This window comes from Chiroxiphia lanceolata, chromosome 3 (assembly GCF_009829145.1).
Source record: "Chiroxiphia lanceolata isolate bChiLan1 chromosome 3, bChiLan1.pri, whole genome shotgun sequence".
Taxonomy (NCBI): domain Eukaryota; kingdom Metazoa; phylum Chordata; class Aves; order Passeriformes; family Pipridae; genus Chiroxiphia; species Chiroxiphia lanceolata.
In genome coordinates, this window is record NC_045639.1 from 25,656,216 (window position 1) to 25,679,009 (window position 22,794).

General features: G+C 39.6%; 1 long non-coding RNA gene across 2 annotated transcripts in view; it reads right to left on the reverse strand.

The window, feature by feature from the left end:
* The window catches only part of LOC116784981, a 179,860-nt gene that overhangs the window by 6,641 nt on the left and 150,425 nt on the right, over positions 1 to 22,794 (reverse strand). For both annotated transcript variants that reach the window (XR_004356332.1, XR_004356333.1), the window contains exon 6: positions 4,152 to 4,218. This is a non-coding gene — a long non-coding RNA (uncharacterized LOC116784981). The remainder of the gene's footprint in view (positions 1 to 4,151; positions 4,219 to 22,794) is intronic.

Consider the following 22,794-nt stretch of genomic DNA (forward strand, 5'->3'; position numbering starts at 1 on the left):
TGTCTACTCTCCTATATGGTTCCGAATCATGGGTCATCTACCGGCACCACCTGCGTCTCCTAGAACGCTTCCATCAGCGCTGCCTCCGTACAATCCTTAACATCCGCTGGTCTGATTATGTGACCAATACATCTGTACTAGAGCAAGCAGCTGTCACTAGTATTGAAGCCATGTTACTGAGAACGCAGCTGCGATGGGCAGGGCACGTCTCAAGGATGAAGGACCACCGCCTTCCTAAGATCCTGCTCTATGGTGAACTTGCCACTGGCTGCCGCATGAGAGGAGCCCCGAAGAAAAGATACAAGGACTCCCTGAAACAACATCTCAGCCTTGGCCATATTGATCACCATAACTGGTCTACTCTGGCCTCAAATCGGGAGGCCTGGAGACACACCATCTATAATGCAGCTGTCTCCTTCGAGAACACACACAGGATCACTCTCGAGGAAAAAAGGCAACGCAGAAAGAACCGTATCTTGCAAAATACACCATCTAAGGAGTCTTTCTGCTGCGCCTTTTGCAATCAGATATGTCTGTCACGTATTGGCCTCATAAGCCACCAGCGTGCCTGTAGCAAAAATGGATAGTGCCTTCCCAAATCTTCGTTCGCGAAGCCTAGCCATGACTAACTCTTCAGAAGACACTTATGCACTTGGCACTGAACATATGGAGCTTAACAAAATACTGCCTTACGTAGAGCGCAAGTCCTATTTTTAGAAGGTATGTCCCTGACAACAGTATCCATCATTTTCTGAAGTCTGCAGTCCTGTGTTGATTTTCAGTCACATCTATAATATCAACAGTCAGTCACCCATAGAGTGCTGCATGCAGCACAACCACCTGAATGCTCTTGTTCTGATCACTGATTATGGAGTTGTCCTTTATTTTTACATACTTGTTGGGTGAGAGCAATGCAAAGTGCTATTTCTCATTTCAGCTGGCTGGAAGGACTTGCCCATTCTTGACAATCAGCTGTTCTGACTAAATTATAACCCCTCCTCATGCTTCAGGATATTATGAGCTATGTAAAGCTTAGAAAAGCACCTACTGCTTGCCCACCTTCTCAAGAAACTGGAACGACAAGCTGACATCAGCCTGACGCTTCTTGCTGTGGTATGCTCACGCACTGGCTGATACCAGATTCAATTTAAGATCTTGTTCTTCAGCACAGATCAAGGACTGGGCCTTGTATATCTCATGTACTACCTTGCTTGACAGCTTACCATGACCTAGCGTGACAGCTGTGGTCATCGGTAATCACTGCCAAAAGGGAGGATCATAGGAGTGGGTGGAAAGGAAATCAGACATTCCTGGCAGCTGGCCTGCAGCTCTGAAGCTTCCTTTCACCAAACATCAGGCTGAAAACAGATCTCCGCTTGCTGAAGAGAAAAGTATGGGCTTCCACTTTTCAATCACCTTTCCTTAGTGCAACATACAAATGGTTTCCTTTCCCTGAAAAGGAGAAAAGAGAAAAGGCAAAGGGAAAAAAACCCCAGGTGTTCACCCAGCAGAGTGAAAACAAAGGGCCAGAGAAGGTTGTTCCTCCCTGGTTTGTTACTGTCGTTTTTGTTAGCAACAGTAGATTAGGCAGGCAGGGAATGAGGGCCCTTGGAAAGCAAAACAGAGAAGTGTTTACCATATAAACAGAGAATTAGAGTTACACAACACAGAAAAGTTTTGACTTGTTTTTCGATGAGCATACTACACAGAAAAGGATATATTACAGCAGAATTTAATATATGCCTTTAACTGTTAACTTTTCACAAATTCAGTAAATACCTACAGCGCGGTTGCCCTCAAGGGCTCAGCAGAATTGCCTCCACCTCCAAGGAAAAAAAACCCAATTTTTTCCCATAAATAACCCATCTGAACACAAAGAAATCCTATGGTGTTTAGTCCAATAAGCACTTCTCTTAGAAATGTGGAAGAAGTTCTGCTTGTTTTGCTAAAATTGTATCTTTTTTAGGGCAGATGGAAGAGAAAGTAAGAAAGAGGAACAACCACTGACAGCAATTGTGAAATAACATGGTCTACAAAACCATTGATTTGAAAACAAGTAAGAAAGATTTAATGGCTAAGTCCACCATGGTAAAACCCCAAAATTCAAGAATTTCCCTGGCTTCTGGGCCTGCCAATAATTTCAGAACAGTATTGTGAAATCCTACAGCTATTTGTTCCAGCTGAGTCTGCTTAATTAAAATTCCTCAGCACTTAGACATATTTCCTTAACAGCAAATGATATAAATAATCACTTCAGGAGACAGCGGAAGATAGAACATGGGCTCTTTTTAAAAAAAAAAATTGTTATTATAAAACTGAAAGGCAAAAGCAATAGCAACAGTTCCACAACAGATTTTTGTCAAACCAAATGCGATCAAAACCATCTCGAAGTTTCTGAAGCTGTACACACTGACGGTTTAAAAGCCTTTCTCTAATCCCACTGCCACAACTCTTTCAAGTGAACAAACACGCAAAGACATTTCAAGCACTATGGCAATATTGACTTGGAGCATTGTTAACTCCTACCAAAATGCTGTGGGAAGCACAGAAAAATGATAAAAGATTTCATTTATTAATCTGTGATGAAAACCAGGCTTCTGTTGATGGAGGGGGCAGGGGAAAGGGTAAAGATAGGCTGGTCTGTTTAATGCTTGGCCCAGATATAGGTGATTTTTGAAAAAAAAAAAGGCAAGCAGCTGAGCACAGTGCTTTTGGCTGTGTCTTTCTGTAGGTTGCTGGTTGCCAGCACTCACAAAGCAAAAGTTATGTAATGCACTCCTATCAGAGTTCAAAAACATTGCATGAAGTCCCATGTTGCTCCTGATGGAGCAATTGTTTCTGATAATGAAAAGTCTGTATCACCCTGATTCAGCTGTCTTGGCCCTCTCTGATGGCAGCACTTTGTACTTTCCCTCAATCTCTTCTCCCTCCCTCCCAATGATCTCTGGTCATCTCTTAAGGAGACTGATCTCTTCCCTAAATGCCTTCACTGGCTTTTACCAGAGGAAAATAAAAATAAAGGAGGAAGCATAGTTTTGCCTCTCCCATATCTCTGAAACAGGCTGTTTTTCCTTGCTTATTATTTGGAAAACCTCGTTTCTTTGGCAAGTGCAAAAGAAACACTGCATTTACGATCAAAAGTATATTCATCACAATGCAGTATTGATTGAATAGCTTTTCTGACTTAATTTTGAAAATAAAGACCTAAACTTCTGCAATCTGCCTCCCAAAAATGTATTTACCCCTGATGGAATCATTTGAGGCACTTTTTAGGAAAATTCTGCAGTTTTTCGGAGAAATAATTATTGGATGACTTGTTGAGTGAGTAATTTCATTTGCAGTCTCTCTGCCACTTTTATGTCATTAAAATCAACCAGGCACATGGATAAGAGCATGTAAGTGTTTAAGGTGTCTAAATTAGAGTTCATAAAGAGGAATAATGCCGGACAGCTCTTTCAATCTGTATTAATCGGGGTTTTTTTATACCAGTACATAAATGTGTAAATATTAGCCAATATATTTCAGCATGTAAATAACAGCAATCTAATTCCTTGATTAAATCTAAATATGAAAAATAAAAGTTAAGTAAAATTACAATAAGGGTCAGAATTAGTATAAAGTGCCCATACTATTAACACTATTAAACTGTGCTTTCTTTTAGTTCTGTTTTCAGTGTAGTTGCTGATATAGTTAACAGACAGCTTATTCTTTAAGAAAGACACAAATTTGATTCATATCATTGTGTCCAACTAAATACAAAATTTAAGCCAAAATGTGTTTGGGATGTTGAATCCATGACAGTCAGTCAAAGGATTCCCATTTCTTTCAGCAGACTTCAACACAGATACTTGGAGTCAGGATATCTAGGCAAGATATGTTTAATGTTAAAGTAATGATTTATAAGGTACTGGAAAAGTGTACTGATAAAAACCTTCAAAGCACAATTAGATAGATTGACAGATAAAATATCCATATGTAAATCTCAATATATTCCATCATGTGTGTTGAAATAAAGGAGATGAAAGTTGAAAAATATAAAAGTTATTTCTAAAACAGCAACAGAAAGTTTTATTATTCTTTCGGACACAGTTAATTTTCAAAAAACTTCATTATCTTACATTTAAGAATAATTTTTTCTTCAATTATTTTACCTTAAATATCAGGGATTTTGTTTGTTTATTTGTCCATTCTAGTTTCCTTGGGTTAAAATGATAAATCCTAGAAAGAAGGAAATAGAAAATTATGAGGTACCTTTTTAAAAAAAAAAAAATCAGTCTTCAATTCTCAGTTAGACAAAGATCAGAAATACTTCTGCTCTATTAATTTGTGGTCTAAGAAGTCTCAAGCTGTATATGTGGAGGAAAATTAATCTTTGTTTCAATAAAAAGAGCATTTAAAGTTACTAATATTAAACATCAATTGGTAAATAATAAGATTCTTTTCACTTTAGCAACTCCAAACATTAGTTAATTCTTGCAGTGAAGCTAACTGATTCATTTATATTACTCTGAAGCACAGAAATGTTGACCATGTTCCCAAGTCAATGAGAGAATCAGCTGCAGAACTCAAGTGCTACAGGTTCAAGATCCTAGTTATAAGAAATACCTTAAATTTGAATAAAACACAGCAAGAACTGCCCATCATGACTCAGATCTCAAATCCTACAACCACTTCAAAAACCTCATGAGTCCTGCTTCCATGAGTTCCCAGTGAAACCCAGGCAATACTGCTTAACTGACTGTAGGCCACAAAGCTACACAAGACCTGCTTCTGTTTTTATAGCTAAAATAAATAGGGCTAATGGTACCAACCTCTTTTTAAAATGCTTTGCATTTTGTCAGAAAAAGACAGCACAGAATTATACTGATGTTGGACTTATGCCTACAGAAATCAAACATAGCTCACAGATTCAAACACGGTTCATAGACTATGTCATTCCACTCTAGAGCTCTGAGAAAAATGAACAGAAAACATGGCAAGTGTCAGCTTGCAACTTCATGAAAAAACATCGTGAATGAAACACGTAAAGGAGCAGCTGCATAAGCAAAGAATAGAAATCCTGATTTGTATAGCTTACAGTCATTGAATGTCATACCATAACCAAAATAAAATATTTATTGCTACAAGGTGTTATATAATTTGGTTTCTTTTCTCTCTCTAGCATATTAAACTTCAAAATCTTAATGTCTCATTTATGTTGTACATGCTTTGCAAAATAAGGTCAATTGCCTATGAATCTACATAAAACAGCAATTTGCTAAAGATTTTGTTGGCTTTTCAAAGCAAAAGAAAACACATAAACAGAGTTACTGCATATGATTTAAAACTCAAATTCTTCAAGTCCTAAATACAAATTCTGGAGTAGGTTTTGAACAAGTTGTTGATTAGCTGTAAGAGTTATAGCACAATGTTAGATAATATTGAAAACTTGCATGGTAAGCTGAAGTTAGCCTGAATTTAAACAAAACTTATAATAATGTACCTGGGCCTAGTGATATTGACACTACTACCAAACAAAAGTCATGTCAATATTGATCTGAAGTGAGAAGAGATTGAGACCATTTGTGGTTTGAAAATATTGCTATGGAAAATGGAAATTAACCAACTTTAGTGTTCACTTGAGTAAGAAAGTGAGTTATGATCATATAAAATAGAGTGAAAAAAAATCAGTTCTGAAATGAACCCTTTGCAATAAGCCACCTTCTGATTGATACCATTGACTTCAGCAGCTGTTATAGACATAGGAACCTGGACACTTTTCAAAATCATTACTGAAGGAAGATAAATTATTACAGTATCTAATCTTCAAAACATGACTACGACATGTTCATAAGGTCTAACCTCAATTTCAGAAAATACAGACTATTTGTCTTACAGCCAGAATAGACAATGGATCTCGGAAAGCTGGATGACCTGTGGAAAGCACTGCAGCAGAAATAGCTACTTTCACCAGTTTGCTCCACTCCATTTCTCAGCACCATCAGTTAAGGATTGCTGCAGGGATTTTCATCAGAACAGAGTACAGCAAACTCTCATTCCCTGGTAAAGTGTCAATCCTGCTTTCTGAAACAGAAGATGTTTCCTAAAATGCCTTCCAAACTGAAGCTTCTGCACACTCAGAAAGTAACAATACAAGAACTATCACAAGATTTGCGGCCCATTTTACATTCCAAGTCAATCACAATAATTTTGTGCAACTAGTCAATGAGGTATAAGGTACAATTGTGTTCATACCTACATTGAATAGAGAAGACTCCTTTTTCATTCAGGACCATAGTTTTAATTAATTGCTTCTACATTCCACAGAAATATGTGCTAAAAAGCATGTTGGTGGTGCATGTCAATTCTCACTCTTACTCTCTTTGACTCTCACTCCATTTCAGAGTAGTAGAAGGTATTTGAAGTGTTGAGTTGATATTTGTTTGAATGCTATGGCTGTCTTTGTTGGCAAGATTCATCCCATCTGCTTTTACCTATGTAAAAGTTGGATATCACCTCTAAACCTCATCTAGGATTCCTGCACCCTATTCATCAGAAAAGTATTAGGGACTACCAAAGAGTAATCATCTCATCCTTATTTTAGGTAGTTTATGTAGTTCAGATGAATCACTCTCTGGACACAGGCCTATTTCTATTAATGAAAAAAGAAAACAGAAGAGCAAATTGCTCATGTGCATCTAAAGTCACATTTAGACCATTAAATGTAGGTGAAATGCATTTCACTTTTACTGATTGGCATCCACTTAGGACTGGACTATCTAAGACTTACATCATGGACCTTCCTAGGTCTTGGTGAGAAAACTCACACTAAATCTCCACCCATTAGTGAGCAAAAACTTAAGGATGCCAGCAACTTTTATTAAAAACAATAACTACACTAGTCCCTATGGCAAGTGATTCATGAAATTACTTTGTTTATAGCATCTCAAATAAAGGAAATTCTGCAGTCTCCAATATAGCCACTGAAGTGCAATATTATAAAAGTTTATAAGATTTCAAATGGTTAATAACAAACAGGACAAAAAATCCCCATGTCCATATGCTGGCAGAACAACGCCTCATGAATCATGCACCTACTGTGAACAAATATTTGTTGGAGGGCTTCACTGGGTTTTTTTGATGTGTCATACTGCATTCATAGGAGGATATCTGAGAAGAGAGGATGAGCAATGAAATAACAAATGTTTGGGGTTATAGTAATAGCCATTTTTAAACCTTTGGCTGGATCTTCTCCAAGACTTTCCACTAGTACTCCTAGATACAAAAATATCAGTCCCATCACAGAGGCCCCCCTGCAAAAAAAAAAGAGAATGGGCTCAAAGCAGGATACTTATGCATCCCAATAAACTGGCAATTTAAGCTAGTGATGTAGGAGTTTACAAATGCACAGTAATCTCAACACATGACAGAGAATTTTATGACTAGTATCAGCCTCACTAATTGTGTTCCTATATAATCTAATGATCTTGTGATCAGCACAGGAAAGACACAGGCACTGTCAGATGAAAGACTTGGGGCAAATATCTGACTGTTGACCAAAATCTCTCCCTCCTTCTTCCCTCCCCATAGCATCCAAACTACTCTAACTCTCTGCAATGCGGGTATGTGTTCTAAAAAAACCTGACAGAAATGAAACATCTATCTCAGATGATGGACACACCAGATCTCCCAAATCCTTTTTTTGCCCTCTCCGTTCCATGTTACTCTAGGCAGCAAAATGCTACTGAAGACACACAAGCTTTTTAATAAAAATTAAATAAAATTTAAAATACCGTATGTATTTAAAATACTTAATGAAAACAATAAAACATAAAAATAACTTTTGACACAACGATGCTGTAAATATTATTTCAACTTGGTCTGAAAAGGCTGGAAACATTATAAGAAAATCATCAGTAGTGAAAGGAATTTTTTGCTTAACACCACATCCGAAACAGAAATGGTGGTAATAACAATGGGAATCTGGGGAAGAAAAGACTATTGCATATATGGTCTGAGAAGACTGTGTACACCCAACACTAGGAAAGGATCTTTCTCTTGGGATTCTTGCAGGCCCTTCCCTCACTGTGTTCCTCTCCAAACACAGGTGCCTGTAAAGCCAGTGACCAGGCAAGGTATTGCAGGGAAATGGAGAGGGCAGCACAAAGCTCAGTTAGAGTACATTTTGAGTAAGAGTTATTTTATCTTCAAGATGGAGAAATGAAACAGTCCACTGGTTGAGAAAATCATGAATACCGAAGAAAGTTCTTTGGTTAAGACAAAGGCTACAGATTCCATGCTGGTGGTGTGGACTCTGTGCCTTCCAGGATGCACCTCCACTGAGGTACCCAGTTCTGGCAACCAGTGGATAGGTACATTGAGCAGCATGGTTTGAATCACTTTACTAGGTATTTTGCTAAACCCTCACTGAAAGCACAGAAAGAAAGACAGTTGAGTTGATTCTGTGTTATAGTTCTTCCTAAAGGATGTGGGAGAAGTGAAAACTTATGTTTTCCACAGATATAACTGAACAAAAAGGAGGTATGGCCACTAGAAGACTACGAAAACAGTTGAATTCATCTGGAAGAAAACATCCTCACGTATGTCCACAATGAGATGAAAAACTCAAGAAATGAAGAACAAAGGGCATCTAGGAGGGATTGCAGACAGTCAATAAGCAACATCTTGCAACACAGCTGCAAAGATCAATACAAATTTGCGTTGCATGCACATACACATATGGAGATAGTGCAGACTGTACATTTTAATAGCTTATACAGTTCCCATATGATCCTGCATGGAATACTACAGCAGTTGAGCATCAGATTACCAGAACCATATGATGAAAACTAGGGAAGTGTCTGAGGTGAGAAATGCTTTGTAGTAGATTACTATTTAATTTTCTGTATAAACTCATTTCTAACATATCTAAGAGCTTTCAGAGAAAGGACTGTAAAGAGCAGTCTAGTAGTATTTGCGATGTAAACACCAGAATATGGGGAACAAATGAAGAATGAAGGGAACAAATTAGAACCACAGGCATAGAAAAATTATGCACGTATTAAGAAAAAAACCTGTTGAACAAAAAGTATCAGGTTTTGGAATAATGTCTTAGAAAATACAAAGGAATCTTCATAGAATGAATACCCAACTAGAAGAACATAAGACCAGATGACTTAAATAGGCCATTTCAAAAATACACCTTTCAGACCTTACCCTGTCCGAGTTTTCTAACTATTAATTGGAATGAGGTGAAACCTAAAGAAATTAAGGACACTCACAAATACATCCAAGGAAGTAACGAGGAACATGTCTGTATTTTTCTGTGTGGACTCCTTTGAGGGTCTGCTTGCCAGAAGAGCGCAGAGACACTGAACTCATGGCATAACGTGCGAGGCTGACTCAAGGACTCCATAACAAAGTTATGTTAACCATATTAACCAGTTATTCTGCAGTTTCTTCAGCCAAATAAGGAACCTCCCAGATTTAGCATTTATATTTTTCTATGTTTTGAATTAAAATTTTTCATTGTTTTGCACCTAGTCAGTAAGAATTTCTCCAAGATCTATTTGTTTCCCTGTCTTCAGCGGATACAGCCTTTAGAAACACAGTAAGTCCCACAGAGACGTCAGAAGCAGCGGGTGGAAATCAGTCACGCAGTCCTTGCCTTCAGCACATCAGCTGACTGACTGTACCTGATGAACTGATTTATCCAGTGCAGAGATTTATAGACTCTGTGTTATAATTTAACTGTTGGCACAGCAAAATATGTTATCCACTTCATCTTCTGCAGACATGTTTCTGCAAAGGCAAAGACATGCATTTACCTCTTGTCCATCTGCAAGGCTCTACTGTTTGCTGCAATTACTGCTTGCCTGCAGACTTCTCTAATTACTGAGCAAAGAGAAAAGAATTTTTCTAATTGCTGAGAGATTTTAGTTTCCCAAAATAGTTGACCTTCTTCCTTTTTGAAGAAAAAACTTTCCTCTGCCTCTCTGCCTGTCTCCCCACCCCCTTCCTGCTGGCAGACATGAGAAGAAAACTGTGTTTGTTTTCACGGTAGATGGGAGGCCGGGGCAGTGACAAGGCTGATCTCACAGTTTCCAGCTGTAATATTTGATTTCTTTACAACTGCACATATGCAGAACTCAGAAACTAAACTACTCCAGTAAAAGCAATCTGTGTAAAAATATCTCGGCTCAAAAAAACCCCAAAAGATTTGAGTGGAAGCAGCATGCTTCTTGATATGAAAGCAAATACTCCAGCTAAGACACAAGGGTTACTTGGATCAACCTGCTGAACCCTGAAGCTGAGCCTCTACTTCCACATATCAGATTTTCAAGTGTTGAAGATCCTGGATTTTACAGTAAAACTAGACAAAACTGGCATTTTTAGGTCACCTGAAACTGTCCCTGTAGGGCTCAGATGAGTAACTTCAAGGCCTGCTTAGAAAGAAAAGAAAAAAGACCAACTATGATTACAAACTTTTCTTATCTCTCACTAACAGAGATAACTGTGTATCAGTCATCATGGCAATGCTGGTTTGCTGTTTTGAAGTTCACATAATTTTAATGTGCAGAATTCTTTTCTTCAGCTTTACAATAACGTTAATGGTATACAGGATTTACATTGGTCACTTTCAGACATTAGAAGCATTTTTCTACCTAGTTTTTCTTTGCATTCTCGTGTTTGGACAATGAGAAGAATGACAGAGAAATATTTCAACAGAAATTCAAGCTAGGTAAACAGGATTTTCAAAAGCACATGGATAATTTTTTAAGTAATATTTTTAAGAACCATAAAAAAATGTATGACCTTCTGCTGGAGAAACTCAGAATTTTTCCAAATGTAAGAGCTGAAGTTTGAGGAGGAAAGGAATTAAATAAATTAAATATACAAGTCTTTTTAACAGGATTGTCCAGAATGTTCAGATAATGGACATCCAAAGGACACTATACTCCTAGTCCTGGCATTAACTTCATTATCTTTCTAGTTTTTATTAACTATAAGTTCAAGGCAGGAGGATTAATATATTCATTTTTATTTTGTTTTAATGGAAAGATTTCCCTCATGTACAGACTTTCAAATTGAGATTCACCAAGTAAGACACTATTCTAGAAGACTGTGAGATCCTTTTGTTTACTCTCAGCCCAGCAGCTAGGATTCCACCTATCCTGTGGCCCCAAGAAGTTGAGCCTAAGAAGCTTGCAGACTCACCAAGCCTGGAAGACCTGAGACTTCCTAGTTCCAAGGGAGGCTCCCAGGTTCTAAACTACAGCAGCTCCCAAGCAGACTGGCGTGAGGCTGTGTTGCAGACAATTAAAAGTGTTTCCTTAAAAAGAAGCAAATTTCTTTAGCAAGCCTTTTTCACCTCTATTGGTGGATCAAAGATGACACTTTGCAGCCCACTTTGTTTCACCCTGTTCAGCTTTATAACAGGAGATGTTTTGTGGGGAAAGGCTCCGGACAGCTCTAGCTGTCCATGCATTCTTACCTTAGAAACAACTTTTGTGTTTAATGCAAGACCAGTGGCATGGAAAAGATCTCTTGTGGACAGCATTATAACTACTGTGGTGAGCCCTACTGTTACTCTGCAAGTTATCAGGCAAACCTGGCTTTCGTTCATATTTTCTAGAGACCACCTGGACAGAGTTTGTGTGTGGTCCAAAACCTACCAATAAGAAGATTCAAATGGCCAACATTAAGAGCTAGACCACTGTTGCACACCTGGGGAGCTGGATATTTCCAGCTTTGCCATTACCTTCTCTGGACCCTTTATTCACCAAGCACTTGAATTCAGCGGGAGCTGTTTTCATCCCTCCTTGGCATAGAGGGACGATAGGAAACACTTGCATTTCTTTCAAATCAGAGAAACCTTATTTCAATTTGAGTTTTGGAAAAGGCTTGGGAAGTACTAATTACTACGTCTGGTTCATTCCAGGACAAGCAGAGAGAGAAGAAAAACAAGGCTCTTTGACTCCTGTTGCAAAAGAGCAAAGCAGACCCAAAGGAGAAGCAAAACAAACAGAGGTACAAGGTAAACCAGCCTTGGATGTGTCTTAGAAAGACATTACAGCCCACTTCTCACTCTCTCTCAACCAGCCCCATTCTGACACCACAAGGTGTCAGAATGTGTTACCAAGGTGTTACCAAGAGTAACTTGGGATGACTCTGGACTAGGCCAGCTGTAGGCAGCTTCTCCATAACTGCACACTAGTTGGGAACTGCTACACAGCCATGTTGGCTCTGATGCTGTACACTCTTTAAGGCAAACTATAGGAGACTATTGCCAAAGGTACCCATTCCTCCATTCCCTGCCAGCAGCAATTGCTTTTGGTCAACATAGCTCCCATTAACTCTTTGCACTTCCTGAACAGCAACGTGGAAACAATCTAGGATGAACCTTGTACCTCAGATATTGACCAAACACTTTATTAATTTCCATTAATCTGTTTGGTCTGTAAAAATTCTTCTCCTGCATAATATTTGTATCAAATGATTTCCACACTAAGTTCCTACTTGTAGATTTTCTAGTGTGATTCAGTAAATCATTTACTCAGCCACAAAACACTGCTATCTTTACAGGTATTCATGTGACTATCTCTTTGCATATTTACAGCTCGTAATTTTTAATTAAAATTAATTGAACTGCAGAGTTTGTTATGGTATAGTTACTTTGCAGGGCATTATTCCACACATGGGATTTCAAGATTATGATAAAAAAGAAAATAATCAGTTTATTTTGCTCACACTCTATCCATTCGAGTTTGATCGTATCTGAGAGTACTGATGATATTTAGTGTAAGAGGTTTCATAGCTAACCTTATCCTTATCCCTCTTGTGGCTTCTACCAAAACTCAACCTCCCACCCTGACAGAAGGTGTCATTATGAATACAAATGTCTGTGGACAACTTTTTATTTGGCATCTGTATAACATTATGGACTTATTATCCACAAAAGAGTTTTACTTTCCTCAAACTGGAATTAAAGTGCATTAGGAAACCAAGAAAAATGTTATTGCACATCACACTGGGTCAGGCAGCTTTAGAAAATCCCCAGAAATAAAGGAGAAAACCATTCGCTTTTTTCCTGTACCATCAGTATCATCTGACCAACTGCTAATTGTACTGCTGAGGTTTTAAAGACCTCTATTCAGGTAAGTGCTGGCCAAAAAAAAACCTCTCTCATTCATCAAAGCACAAGTACTTTCAAGAGTAGCCTAGTAACACAGAAAAGACTTGAAAATCCTCAAAGTCCAGCCACCTATGGAGCGATCATGTGAAAAAATGTCAAAGAATCACTTTTGTAAATGCTTAAGACAACTGCTACTGAGTGGTAAATACAAAATACTGTTTAATTGCAATTTTCAAAAATTCTTCCTGCTTTCAGTCATTATATGTCTGTCCCTCTGATGGAAATGGGAATTCTTTCAGTTTTCAAGCCTGTGCTCTCCTTTCATTGCAATGAGGACCTAATTCAGAGCTTTAAACTGTGTTCTGCAATGCATAATTAATCTGGCTTCATAGAGACCTGGACAAAAGACCCCATTCAATCTTCAGCTCCTTCCCCCTGAGATATTGTTATTTCTAAAAACTCCTGCCAGCTGGGCTGGAGGGAAATCTCAGCACTGTGGGAGAATGAACAAACTACAGGCCTCCAAGGGATTTGAAGTAACTATCTGACTAAATTGGATTAGAAAGTAAGGAAGGGGAGGGGAAGGAGGGCTTATTCTGAAGTCTACAAAAGCTCATAAAAAATTCTTAGAAGATTTTCATATGGTGAAGGGAAGAGAAATATGCAAGTTTCTTATAACAGAACAGAGAAAGAATTTTAAAACATGCGTGAGCCAATACACTTGGGGATGTTTGAAGGGATTACTGCTGGTATTATTTCAGGAAAACTGTTGTGTCTGCCTTGGAGCTTTGAAATGACATTTCTCTGTGAAATCTGGGCTGCCCTGCAATCCAAAATAGTTATACTTTCCTTCCAGGTATTTGATGCATATCCTGTTTGAATCTATAATGTAGCCTAAACTTAAGTTCCTTTAAATTTCTTCCTAAGCACATTGCAATTAAAAGCCTCTGTCCAGAAAGATTTCAAAGGGCTACAGAAAAACAAATTCAGTCTTATTAAGAGAGCCAGCACCCTACTTTTGTTCCCTGCAAGCTCATTCTCCAAAGTGCGTCAGTGATGCTGCCCAGATCACCTGGCCACCTCTCATGCATTTCATCATATTTTTAGCAGGTATGCACATACTCAATAATATTGCCCCATTTACCAGCAGACCCTTTGGAAGATGAGACAGAAAAAGCCCATGGCCCCATTGGGAGAGTGGGTGGCTGAAGGAAAAGATGCTTTGAGCTCTCTGTCTTCTCTGCCCTGCTCTGCTGACCCCCACTGACATGGACCAGTGGCTTTCAGGCTCTCTGCTCCTGCAGAACTAACACTGTGAAGTTATGTGGATTTAGCCCAGGACAAAACTTGGCTCAATAGCTTTAGAAATATTTTCAAAAGTCAGATAATTTAACCACTCTAACCAACACTCCCCATATTTCAGCAGGCAGCCCTTATGAAAGCAATGACTTCTCCACTCTCAAAAGGAACAAAAACATTCCCTAAAAGTTGATCTACATAGGACTCCCATGCTGTTACAGAGTGAAAACTGTGGTAGTTTTCAGAGGTCTAGAATGCACTGAGGAGACCAGCATGCAAGATGAAAAATGATGCATTATATCTACTGGATGATGCATCTCTGTAAAGGATGGTGCACAAAAACTATAACCCACCAGAGCAATCCTAATCAAAAACAAACATTTCTGTTCTTTCATTATCATCATTTGCCATTTCTAGACCTATTGTCACAGAATAATTTTCTATAATCTCTCTTTGCCCTGGGGAGGAAGTGCAGGGAGTGGGATTAAAAAAAAAATTAAAAAGGAGAAAACAAGATTCAGCAAAATCTTTCAGAACAGTAGAGGCTTTTTTTAAGGGTGTCACTTCATAAAGAAACACTTGTACGTAACTTAGCAACAGCAACAACAAAAGTACTGGTAGCTAATATTCCAGACAAACGGAGAAATGTTTAAAACATTAACTGGTTATACAAAATCCATACAGACTCTTTCCAGTCACTTTAATTTCTGGGGTGCAGGAAAAGCAAGATAACACCACTATTCCTTCTTTTCCCGTCAACATAATGAGCCACTTTGGACTATGTGTAACACCTATCACAAGTCATTGGATGTTGTCAGATCCATGTTCAGGCATCGCATCAAAAATCCTTATTTACAACAGTAATCTAACAACTCTGAATAACTCTGTGACATTTCTTAAAAGGGACAACTAAAGGTTTCGTATCTGTGAAACAGAAAACCTGGTGGAGGTAAAAAAAAATATGTGTCATGACATTCAGCTAAACATCTCCTAAGTAATGCTAACACATAAGTAAAAGACCCATCTAAATTAGTACTGACTTCTCTCAGCTGACGGAAAATCTCTGCTGTTGCTCAGTGGCTCTAACAGTGCAGTGAGAGTATTAGATATGTCCTCTCTATTGACAACATCTACTTCGATGTCCCAAAACTGGCAGTGAAGACTTGCAAGGAGCAAAGGACAGACAGTCCAACCCGGGGCACAAAAGTCATCACTAAACCCCATTCCCTCACTCTGGACTCTGCATTGCACTGCTCTAAGCATGAGACCTCACTGAGAATCTGCTGGCAGATGGCATTTTCTGCACAGGCTTCTTACCCACTCTGGTCAGGACCTTTCCTAGCAATGCACAAGCAGCCTGACCCATCTCCACCAGCCCATCCATGGAGCTGGACTACACGAGGAACCTGTAGAAATCCTGCAGCTCACCTGGGACAGGAGCAGAGCCAGAGTAACTACTATGGGTGCATAGGCAAAAGCCAAATCTGCTGTTTCAGGGAAAAAAACAGCTTGTTCTCCCTACAAGGATGACAGGACTTTGGCAGCAGCACTGGGCAGGTGATGGAGGTAGAAAGAGGGAAGCCTAGCAAGTCTGCAGGTTTCTGCAAAGGGGCTGAGGCCAGTCCTCTTCCAAGAAAAGGAAAAGGGTGTGCCTGGAGAGGAAAGCAGAAGAGACTGGGGTTTGCTATTCCTACTCCTGTGTGAGAGGTGAAGAGGACATGGAGCAGAGCCGTCTGCCTCCTAAGAAAGAAGGTCCTTGCCCACAGCCACACCACTTCACAGAGAGGGAGTGGGGCACAGATAAAGCCTTTCATTCATACATCTCTAAAAGTATTTCTCCCTTAAAGAAGAAAACCAAGGCATGACAAGAAGCAGGATTTGCTCCATCTTACAGAAAGGGTCAAAGAGGAACCTGAAAGTTTTGGACACAACTTCTTCATCCCCATGCACTTCTGTAATCTTGGGAGGCTAAACAGACACCCTGCTGCTTGCCCTGCACTCACTCCTACTTGCTGCTCACCGTGCTCCCAGACCTATCTGGTGCTCAGCCTAGCCCCACTGTCTCAGCCTGACAGCTGACCCACTCCACAGTTGCTCCCTCACTTGCTCCACTTACACACACATACTCATCTGTGTATAAATACTCAACCCAACAGCTGAAGCCTATCAGCCAAATAACGACAGCAGCAATCTGACTCACTTTGAATGACAGGAGTGAAACACCCGAGCCCAGCCCAGCCCCGCGGGGCCAGCGGTGCTGCAGGCATGGTGGCTGTCTCCACCACCCCTGGCTGGCTATCCTGAGGGCTCTCATCCAGTTTGCTTCACAGCCCTGACAGGTTAAAGTTTTATCCTACATAAACACGAGGGGAAATTTTAACTCTCTTTTGTTAACTCTGCATCACCTGCCTGACTGAAAATCCACCACAAAAATGTCTTAGAAAGGGATAAGTTAATATCAAAAGGGGAAACAGCGCTCTTCAGTGAGAACTTTGTCTGCTATGGGAACTTCAGCTCCACTCCTCAAAATCTATTGTCTGCCTCATCTCATAGAAATAGGTAGTTAACTTCCTTTTTCTTAATGCTTACTCCATGTTTTAAAAGTATACTAAAATAACTTTGAGAAAATTTAGTTCCTTTTTTCCCTCCACCCCTCTTCTTCAAAACCTTGGGCTTTAATTGACAGTAATCTCCTGTACAAAATATGAGTACAACTCAAAAGCGACTGAGGAAAAATTGAAGATTAAAATAAGGGCCAAATTTTCCCATCACTTACTCTTGTATCACCTTGGATTTCCACTGGAAAAAAAAAATAAATAAAGATAAATTGGACTGTTACATTCACAAAAAGAGGCATCAGTCTGTTTTCAATATGTCTGCCACATAGATCTAAACAGCCCAAAAAACTTCCGTAGAGAGACGCCACAGCATGAAATGCAGGCACAAAACTACTCCAGAGCAGCCCTGGCTCTAGTCCCCAAGTCCATTCTCAGGAACACACTACTGATCATGCACACTGTGTAACCCCTCTTGTTTTCAGCTGTCTCCCTATACAAACTGGACTGTCCCACCTTTACCGCCTTGTCCTGTTGAAATGTAGTCCTTCCTTTTTTTGAGTCTAATAAATGCAGTTACTTAATGTCTTCAAGAGAATCTAAGCTGGGCATCAAAACCTCAAAATATTGCTTAAATGGAATACAAAAAATGAAAATAAAGCTTCTCATTCAGTTACAGCATTTAGTTGGGCATAGAAAATAACTTGGGATAAAAATTGCTAACTTTAAAGTTCAGCGAATCTTGCTGAAATCACAATATACAGTCGTGCACTTTAAACACAAAAAAATAAAGTTTTATAGAAATCAAACCAAGATGTAAATGTAACGTTGATTTAAATTTTGAGCAAAGGCATTCTTAAAAATTTGTCATTTTTACAAGTGTATTCTTGTCTAGTGTTACAGTAACAGCAATTAGATCCAGAAGAAATATTTTGGCTCGTCAGCTCTAATAAAGATGACTTCGCAGAGACTCTCAAGAGAGTAGAGACTCAAGCACAGTCTCAAACACACCACACTGAGGTCAGAAGGTTTCCAGTTGCTTGGCTCTATTAGCCTACATAGAGCAACCTGTTGTTGTGTTGCTTTGTGCCCGATATAAGATGTCCCATTCAGCCCCTGCCGCACCGAAACCAAAGTAAAACACAGTCTTTCTAGTATCAGAAATGCAACCCTTTAATAACTTTATAGGAAGCATTTTGAATGAAATAAGGAGAAGAGATGCATCCAATGACAAGTTAATCTGTTTGATCAAACATTGAACAAAATATTAACAGCATCCAAATTCCTCTTTATCCCAGGACACATTCTTCAGATTACATAAAGGCATTACATTTCCCTATATAGGAAATGGGTTACTGACAGTTCACAGCCCTCAAACGCAGCATAGACCTCTTCTGCTTATGCTGTAAATATACTCTGTGGTCTTGCTTAATAACAGCTCTGAAGAGCACAAAAATAGTAGGGGGAAAGAGCTCAGAGCAGGATGTACTGTCTTCTGGCATCCTGCTCAGTACACGTTCCACCAAACTGCAGCTCAGGGAGCTAATGGGCAATGACACAAACACACACGTGTACTTTCCCTCCCACCCAGGTGGTATTTTTATTTCTAACCTCCCTTTCCCTGGGTTGCAGGGAAGTTTGACAAACCCAGTGAGCGTCACAGGAGATGCTCAGGAGCTGGCAGGCTCTGGCCTGAATTTTACCCACCGACCACAATGTACAAAGCAGTTTAAAGCTTAGGTTGAATTTTTTGGTAACAAGAGGTCATTATAGGTGGGTGACATGAGACTGAGAGCATGTAATACAGCCAAGCCTTGGTTCCACTGACATGACACATCTAAGGCAGACTGACAGCAAGCTCTTACCACTCTGCAAGACAAGAGGAAGGTTTGTGGGAGCCGTGTTTGGCCCCCAGGTCTCTGGACTTTAGTCAGCATTCCCTGCCTCACTGTTATCCAGGCACTGTGCAGTGACTATAATCTTAGTGATCAGCTGGTTCAAAGACCATCTCAATTAAAACAACCTTGCATGGGCTGCTCAATGTACTAAAGCACTGCATGAACCCATGGCTTAATGACTGCAGCTATGCAGACATCAATGTGTGGTACCTACTGCCATAGAGACAACATCCAGAAGAAAATCTGGGATGTAAGTTGTGCCATTGTATATTGTTCCAGAGACATAGAAACCAAATAAATGGAAACTTTTAAAATGCCTTTTTCTAGCAGATATTTGTTTCATCCAGATAACAAGTTTTATTTCAAAAATCAGTGCTAAAAGCATACATCTTTCCCATTCCTTCACCAAAGCTGAGCTGAGGTTCTAGCACTACAAGAAACTCCACCAAAACAGAAGCTATTTTGTCCTCTGGAACTACAAAGCTACAGCATAAGTTTCCTCCCACGTATACCAGGACCAACTTCATGGATGCCACATTCATGTAACTCAGACTGAAAAAGAACTGAAAAAGAACTACTGGTGGAAGGGAGGTGGCTGAGCTTTCCCTCCTTAGACATTTTAAGAAAATTTTTAAAAAAGAGCAGTGGGTGGAGAGAAAGAAAACAACCCCTCCCATCCCCAAGTTTCTGAAGATTATTGGGATCAGCAAGTCAGCTAATGAATGGCACTTTAAAATAAAAAGCCATCTACACAATATTTTGAATACCCTGGTAGATTTAATTCCCCTTCAAGCATCCTTAAAAAATGAATGAGGAAATGGAGATTAGAGCAAAGTTGTCATAGGAAGAAACAAGGAAACAAAACAAAATCAACCACTCATCTGCTATTGAAACATCTACTCTAAACCTGTTTATGGTTTAAAAATAGAAAATATTTATAAGATAATATGTGTTTTAATCAACATGCAGGAAACAAGTCCATAATTAAAAGTTCAAAATAAAGGTTTAAACTCAAACATAGTTTTCCAACTACAGTTATAGCCAGATTACAAAATTCCTTTCACACAATGCACATAGCATCCTTTGAGACTTAATGACATTCTGCAGCTGGGTTAGTATGAATCTGAGTTCTTTCTGTTCTGAGTTATTTACTTCTGCAAGAAAATTCCCCATGGCAACTGGCCAAAGGGTCTTGTCTCCTTAGTGTGTGAAATGTGAGCAGATACAAACTTGACACCATATTTCATCCCCTGGCCTTCCCTCGTGTCTGCATTCCTAACTGTAAATTAAGGGGTGGCACTGACCATTCTGGGGTAGCAGGAAGCAGCTTATTCAGAAAGATAGGAAACAAGTGAGAGAAAAAAAATGTATTGCAATGCTTCAAGGCAGTTTCTGAAACTATAGTGAGATTCCTCTCACCCATAATCAAGACAAGCTGCAGTTGTGCAACAGCTGTTTCCCTTCTAAAAATGTGACACTTATTCTTTTTATTGACTTTTTAGAGATGTATTTATCTCTGCACCTAAACAAAAATCAGTAGAAATTTGTCAATACTTCGTAATGCATGTCTGTACTTGCTGCAGCACCCTTCTCAATTATGGTCTCTTTTCAGGAACACGACTTGGGTTTTTGCCTGTGTGGAGGGTCCACTAGAACACAGAATACTTCTGCAGCACTATCTGCCAAAGCTGATTATGAAAGAGGCAATTTGGAACATGGAGCCTCAAGCTGGACTTTAGAAAACAAGAGGCACCTGGGAAATGATGTGCAACTCTCTGAGACTCTAAATACACTCTGGCAAAACCAAAATTTCCCTAAGGACTTCAGTCAGCCAAGGGTGAAACTATGACCTTGGACACATGTTTATCCTTCTTGGAGCTGATATGCATAATGCATCTGCTATTTTAGCTAAGGGATATCATCATCCTCATTTTTGCTCCAATTCCTGCATGCACAGTTATGTGTAGTAGTGACACCAGTAAAACTTACTTAAAATATGTTTAGTTAACGAGGTACATTTTCGGAGAAAGCTTGAAAGAGTCTCAAAATATTGCCGTCAACTTCAAAGCACACCCTGCAATGTGCCATAGTTAGGGAGCTATGTCTAGCTATTGTGTCCCACACACTGTCTAGAGAATTTTAGGCTTCAGACTACCTTGGAAAGAATCCTTTGATTCCTTCTGGCATATGAAGAGACCCTTCCAGTTTTATTTGTAGCCTTCAAAGATGTCAGTGCTACGGGTGCAACAACAATTTGATTCATTTCACTTGAAATGAGGTTTTCTTACTTGAAGTTTCAAGGAACAAGACTGAAACCAAAATTCTGACAGTCCAACCATGTTGTTTGCTTGTTGGTATTTTGGATTTAGGAACAAACAAGACCAAAGGCTCTTGTTCAGTCCTGTGAGCTCTGCAAGGACTGCAGAGGGACAGGTGAAGAAGACTCTTACTGTCAAGAGGACCTCACAACAGAAGCTGTGCTCACACCTTGGTTCCCCAGAAGAGCTGAGATCTTGTTCAGACTGGCTGCAGTGAAGAGGCATTCCAGGACAGGGAAGCTGAGCCAGGTGAATATAATACGCATCCGCTGATCCCAACCTGCACAACACTCCCCATGCTAGATCAAGCAAGTGAGAACAGATTAGTCTATACAAAACTCATGCCAGAAAAACTATCAGTTTAACTAGCTTTAGTCAAAATGTTTGCAAACCTTAGTGATTCATTTGTCATTTAAAGAAATGGAAAACGAGGCTGGAAGTTTTGAAGAGAAATTCAGAAAGCTGAGTTCCAACAAAAGGAATCAACAGGCCAAATTCTGAACATTTTCCTCTGCTTGTGCTAAGGCTCGCTGCAGAAAATCTCCCATTAACATCTGTGTTACAGCTACCGGATCTGTGAGATGTAGCAATCAAACATGAATGTGATTAAAGCCTGGTTGGCCGGAGTTTATGACAGAAGCAGAAATGCAAATGTCAAATAGTGAATGGCAAATTAGAGCTTCCAGATTATTCTTATTGTTTTAGCAGTCCTCTGCACAACAGAAAAAGAAGTGATGTAAGCATTTGAAAAGCTCAAACTGTAAATTCATTTGGTACTGCTAGAGACAAGTTAGATACAGTCCCTTATGCTCCTAGGAGAATACTGCTGAAGTGACTGCTCACTACTGAGAAAAAAAGTTAACTATCAGCTAACAAATGGAAGGAAGAGATTTGAAGCCTGTTCAGAGAAGCGAGGAAGCTTTAAGTGCAGTTTCGCTCTTGAGGGATAATGGAGGCTGGTGGAGTGGGCTTTTATAGCACCATTCAAAATAGGTGGCAAGGAGGAAGGAGAGATGAAAAATTATTTTCTTTTTTCACTGGGAAGCAAAGCAGAAATGCAAAGAGCTAAGATCCTAGAACAAAATGAAAGAGGATTTGTAATCCAAGATATCTGTAGTTCTACCTTCCCACACACAGCAGTATGGTAAAAGTTGTCACACACTGTTTCAGTGTTGCCAGCAGTCAGTAAGGGTGTGCCACATGATTTGTTTGTTCTGAAGGGAGACTGCTGCATTTAGTGCAGCTTAGTAAACATGCTGAGCAGAGACATTATTATCCAGCATCCCTTCTTAGACTTACCCAGGGAGCAAGGGCAAGGATCTAGCAGTGAACACAGGCCCTCAGCTCAACAGCAGGAGCTAGACAGCGTGGCTTGTCCACAGTTACCCTCTTCCAGTTGCAGCAGTGCCATCTGAGGAGGCTACAGGCTCTAACTAGCACCAGTTACTCATCACTGCCTTCTGCCAAGGGTTATTGCCTCCTCAGATCTGCTGGATGATCAGCTTCACCAGTTATCCCTAGCCTGTTTCATTCAAAAGCTCAGGTAATGTAAGTAATTTCAATGTTGTTCTGTGCAAACTCAGCTCATTTGACTGAAATTGGGAATAGTA